Here is a 6,264-nt window from a genome sequence, read left to right as displayed (position 1 = left end):
CCACTGTCCTCTCTCTCTCTGGTTTCTGACTCTATCCACTGTCCTCTCTCTCTCTCTGGTTTCAGACTCTATCCACTGTCCTCTCTCTCTGGTTTCTGACTCTATCCACTGTCCTCTCTCTCTCTCTGGTTTCTGACTCTATCCACTGTCCTCTCTCTCTCTGGTTCTGACTCTATCCACTGTCCTCTCTCTCTCTCTGGTTTCAGACTCTATCCACTGTCCTCTCTCTCTCTGGTTTCTGACTCTATCCACTGTCCTCTCTCTCTCTGGTTTCAGACTCTATCCACTGTCCTCTCTCTCTCTCTGGTTTCTGACTCTATCCACTGTCCTCTCTCTCTGGTTTCTGACTCTATCCACTGTCCTCTCTCTCTGGTTTCTGACTCTATCCACTGTCCTCTCTCTCTGGTTTCAGACTCTATCCACTGTCCTCTCTCTCTGGTTTCTGACTCTATCCACTGTCCTCTCTCTCTCTCTGGTTTCAGACTCTATCCACTGTCCTCTCTCTCTCTGGTTTCTGACTCTATCCACTGTCCTCTCTCTCTCTGGTTTCAGACTCTATCCACTGTCCTCTCTCCTCTCTGGTTTCTGACTCTATCCACTGTCCTCTCTCTCTCTGGTTTCAGACTCTATCCACTGTCCTCTCTCTCTCTCTGGTTTCAGACTCTATCCACTGTCCTCTCTCTCTGGTTTCTGACTCTATCCACTGTCCTCTCTCTCTCTGGTTTCTGACTCTATCCACTGTCCTCTCTCTCTCTCTGGTTTCAGACTCTATCCACTGTCCTCTCTCTCTGGTTTCTGACTCTATCCACTGTCCTCTCTCTCTCTCTGGTTTCTGACTCTATCCACTGTCCTCTCTCTCTGGTTTCAGACTCTATCCACTGTCCTCTCTCTCTCTGGTTTCTGACTCTATCCACTGTCCTCTCTCTCTCTCTGGTTTCAGACTCTATCCACTGTCCTCTCTCTCTCTGGTTTCTGACTCTATCCACTGTCCTCTCTCTCTCTCTGGTTTCAGACTCTATCCACTGTCCTCTCTCTCTCTGGTTTCAGACTCTATCCACTGTCCTCTCTCTCTCTGGTTTCTGACTCTATCCACTGTCCTCTCTCTCTCTCTCTGGTTTCAGACTCTATCCACTGTCCTCTCTCTCTGGTTTCTGACTCTATCCACTGTCCTCTCTCTCTCTGGTTTCCTGACTCTATCCACTGTCCTCTCTCTCTCTGGTTTCTGACTCTATCCACTGTCCTCTCTCTCTCTCTCTGGTTTCTGACTCTATCCACTGTCCTCTCTCTCTCTGGTTTCAGACTCTATCCACTGTCCTCTCTCTCTCTCTGGTTTCAGACTCTATCCACTGTCCTCTCTCTCTCTCTGGTTTCAGACTCTATCCACTGTCCTCTCTCTCTCTCTGGTTTCAGACTCTATCCACTGTCCTCTCTCTCTCTCTGGTTTCTGACTCTATCCACTGTCCTCTCTCTCTCTCTCTCTGGTTTCAGACTCTATCCACTGTCCTCTCTCTCTCTGGTTTCTGACTCTATCCACTGTCCTCTCTCTCTCTGGTTTCAGACTCTATCCACTGTCCTCTCTCTCTGGTTTCAGACTCTATCCACTGTCCTCTCTCTCTCTGGTTTCAGACTCTATCCACTGTCCTCTCTCTCTCTCTGGTTTCAGACTCTATCCACTGTCCTCTCTCTCTCTGGTTTCTGACTCTATCCACTGTCCTCTCTCTCTCTGGTTCAGACTCTATCCACTGTCCTCTCTCTCTGGTTTCAGACTCTATCCACTGTCCTCTCTCTCTCTGGTTCAGACTCTATCCACTGTCCTCTCTCTCTCTCTGGTTTCTGACTCTATCCATTGTCCTCTCTCTCTCTGGTTTCTGACTCTATCCACTGTCCTCTCTCTCTCTCTGGTTTCTGACTCTATCCACTGTCCTCTCTCTCCCTGGTTTCAGACTCTATCCACTGTCCTCTCTCTCTCTGGTTTCAGACTCTATCCACTGTCCTCTCTCTCTCTCTGGTTTCAGACTATATCCACTGTTCTCTCTCTCTGGTTTCTGACTCTATCCACTGTCCTCTCTCTCTCTCTGGTTTCTGACTCTATCCACTGTCCTCTCTCTCTCTCTGGTTTCAGACTCTATCCACTGTCCTCTCTCTCTCTCTGGTTTCAGACTCTATCCACTGTCCTCTCTCTCTCTCTGGTTTCAGACTCTATCCACTGTCCTCTCTCTCTCTGGTTTCTGACTCTATCCACTGTCCTCCTCTCTCTCTGGTTTCAGACTCTATCCACTGTCCTCTCTCTCCTCTCTGGTTTCTGACTCTATCCACTGTCCTCTCTCTCTCTGGTTTCAGACTCTATCCACTGTCCTCTCTCTCTCTCTGGTTTCTGACTCTATCCACTGTCCTCTCTCTCTGGTTTCTGACTCTATCCACTGTCCTCTCTCTCTCTCTGGTTTCAGACTCTATCCACTGTCCTCTCTCTCTCTGGTTTCTGACTCTATCCACTGTCCTCTCTCTCTCTGGTTTCAGACTCTATCCACTGTCCTCTCTCTCTCTGGTTTCTGACTCTATCCACTGTCCTCTCTCTCTCTGGTTTCAGACTCTATCCATTGTCCTCTCTCTCTCTGGTTTCAGACTCTATCCACTGTCCTCTCTCTCTGGTTTCTGACTCTATCCACTGTCCTCTCTCTCTCTGGTTTCTGACTCTATCCACTGTCCTCTCTCTCTCTCTGGTTTCAGACTCTATCCACTGTCCTCTCTCTCTGGTTTCTGACTCTATCCACTGTCCTCTCTCTCTCTCTGGTTTCAGACTCTATCCACTGTCCTCTCTCTCTCTGGTTTATGACTCTATCCACTGTCCTCTCTCTCTCTCTGGTTTCTGACTCTATCCACTGTCCTCTCTCTCTCTGGTTTCAGACTCTATCCACTGTCCTCTCTCTCTCTGGTTTCTGACTCTATCCACTGTCCTCTCTCTCTCTCTCTGGTTTCAGACTCTATCCACTGTCCTCTCTCTCTGGTTTCTGACTCTATCCACTGTCCTCTCTCTCTCTCTGGTTTCAGACTCTATCCACTGTCCTCTCTCTCTCTCTGGTTTCAGACTCTAACCACTGTCCTCTCTCTCTCTGGTTTCTGACTCTATCCACTGTCCTCTCTCTCTCTCTCTGGTTTCTGACTCTATCCACTGTCCTCTCTCTCTGGTTTCAGACTCTATCCACTGTCCTCTCTCTCTCTCTGGTTTCAGACTCTATCCACTGTCCTCTCTCTCTCTGGTTTCTGACTCTATCCACTGTCCTCTCTCTCTCTGGTTTCAGACTCTATCCACTGTCCTCTCTCTCTGGTTTCAGACTCTATCCACTGTCCTCTCTCTCTCTGGTTTCAGACTCTATCCACTGTCCTCTCTCTCTCTCTGGTTTCTGACTCTATCCATTGTCCTCTCTCTCTCTGGTTTCTGACTCTATCCACTGTCCTCTCTCTCTCTCTCTGGTTTCTGACTCTATCCACTGTCCTCTCTCTCCCTGGTTTCAGACTCTATCCACTGTCCTCTCTCTCTCTGGTTTCAGACTCTATCCACTGTCCTCTCTCTCTCTCTGGTTTCAGACTCTATCCACTGTCCTCTCTCTCTCTCTGGTTTCTGACTCTATCCACTGTCCTCTCTCTCCCTGGTTTCTGACTCTATCCACTGTCCTCTCTCTCCCTGGTTTCAGACTCTATCCACTGTCCTCTCTCTCTCTGGTTTCTGACTCTATCCACTGTCCTCTCTCTCTCTGGTTTCAGACTCTATCCACTGTCCTCTCTCTCTGGTTTCTGACTCTATCCACTGTCCTCTCTCTCTCTGGTTTCAGACTCTATCCACTGTCCTCTCTCTCTGGTTTCTGACTCTATCCACTGTCCTCTCTCTCTGGTTTCTGACTCTATCCACTGTCCTCTCTCTCTCTGGTTTCAGACTCTATCCACTGTCCTCTCTCTCTCTCTGGTTTCAGACTCTATCCACTGTCCTCTCTCTCTGGTTTCAGACTCTATCCACTGTCCCCTCTCTCTCTCTGGTTTCTGACTCTATCCACTGTCCTCTCTCTCTCTGGTTTCAGACTCTATCCACTGTCCTCTCTCTCTGGTTTCAGACTCTATCCACTGTCCTCTCTCTCTCTGGTTTCTGACTCTATCCACTGTCCTCTCTCTCTCTCTGGTTTCTGACTCTATCCACTGTCCTCTCTCTCTCTCTGGTTTCAGACTCTATCCACTGTCCTCTCTCTCTCTCTGGTTTCTGACTCTATCCACTGTCCTCTCTCTCTCTGGTTTCAGACTCTATCCACTGTCCTCTCTCTCTCTGGTTTCAGACTCTATCCACTGTCCTCTCTCTCTCTCTGGTTTCTGACTCTATCCACTGTCCTCTCTCTCTCTCTGGTTTCAGACTCTATCCACTGTCCTCTCTCTCTCTCTGGTTTCTGACTCTATCCACTGTCCTCTCTCTCTCTCTGGTTTCTGACTCTATCCACTGTCCTCTCTCTCTCTGGTTTCTGACTCTATCCACTGTCCTCTCTCTCTCTCTGGTTTCAGACTCGTATCCACTGTCCTCTCTCTCTCTGGTTTCTGACTCTATCCACTGTCCTCTCTCTCTCTCTGGTTTCAGACTCTATCCACTGTCCTCTCTCTCTCTGGTTTCTGACTCTATCCACTGTCCTCTTCTCTGGTTTCTGACTCTATCCACTGTCCTCTCTCTCTCTGGTTTCTGACTCTATCCACTGTCCTCTCTCTCTCTGGTTTCAGACTCTATCCACTGTCCTCTCTCTCTGGTTTCTGACTCTATCCACTGTCCTCTCTCTCTCTCTGGTTTCAGACTCTATCCACTGTCCTCTCTCTCTCTGGTTTCAGACTCTATCCACTGTCCTCTCTCTCTCTGGTTTCTGACTCTATCCACTGTCCTCTCTCTCTCTGGTTTCTGACTCTATCCACTGTCCTCTCTCTCTCTCTGGTTTCAGACTCTATCCACTGTCCTCTCTCTCTGGTTTCAGACTCTATCCACTGTCCTCTCTCTCTGGTTTCAGACTCTATCCACTGTCCTCTCTCTCTCTGGTTTCAGACTCTATCCACTGTCCTCTCTCTCTCTCTGGTTTCTGACTTCTATCCACTGTCCTCTCTCTCTCTCTGGTTTCAGACTCTATCCACTGTCCTCTCTCTCTCTGGTTTCAGACTCTATCCACTGTCCTCTCTCTCTCTCTGGTTTCTGACTCTATCCACTGTCCTCTCTCTCTCTCTGGTTTCAGACTCTATCCACTGTCCTCTCTCTCTCTGGTTTCTGACTCTATCCACTGTCCTCTCTCTCTCTGGTTTCAGACTCTATCCACTGTCCTCTCTCTCTGGTTTCTGACTCTATCCACTGTCCTCTCTCTCTGGTTTCTGACTCTATCCACTGTCCTCTCTCTCTCTGGTTTCAGACTCTATCCACTGTCCTCTCTCTCTCTCTGGTTTCAGACTCTATCCACTGTCCTCTCTCTCTGGTTTCAGACTCTATCCACTGTCCCCTCTCTCTCTCTGGTTTCTGACTCTATCCACTGTCCTCTCTCTCTCTGGTTTCAGACTCTATCCACTGTCCTCTCTCTCTGGTTTCAGACTCTATCCACTGTCCTCTCTCTCTCTGGTTTCTGACTCTATCCACTGTCCTCCTCTCTCTCTCTGGTTTCTGACTCTATCCACTGTCCTCTCTCTCTCTCTGGTTTCAGACTCTATCCACCACTGTCCTCTCTCTCTGTTTCTGACTCTATCCACTGTCCTCTCTCTCTGGTTTCAGACTCTATCCACTGTCCTCTCTCTCTCTCTGGTTTCAGACTCTATCCACTGTCCTCTCTCTCTCTCTGGTTCAGACTCTATCCACTGTCCTCTCTCTCTCTCTGGTTTCTGACTCTATCCACTGTCCTCTCTCTCTCTCTGGTTTCTGACTCTATCCACTGTCCTCTCTCTCTCTGGTTTCTGACTCTATCCACTGTCCTCTCTCTCTCTCTGGTTTCAGACTCTATCCACTGTCCTCTCTCTCTCTCTGGTTTCTGACTCTATCCACTGTCCTCTCTCTCTCTCTGGTTTCAGACTCTATCCACTGTCCTCTCTCTCTCTGGTTTCTGACTCTATCCACTGTCCTCTCTCTCTGGTTTCTGACTCTATCCACTGTCCTCTCTCTCTCTGGTTTCTGACTCTATCCACTGTCCTCTCTCTCTCTGGTTTCAGACTCTATCCACTGTCCTCTCTCTCTGGTTTCTGACTCTATCCACTGTCCTCTCTCTCTCT

This window comes from Labrus bergylta, chromosome 4 (assembly GCF_963930695.1).
Source record: "Labrus bergylta chromosome 4, fLabBer1.1, whole genome shotgun sequence".
NCBI lineage: Eukaryota > Metazoa > Chordata > Actinopteri > Labriformes > Labridae > Labrus > Labrus bergylta.
This window is presented reverse-complemented; position numbering follows the sequence as displayed.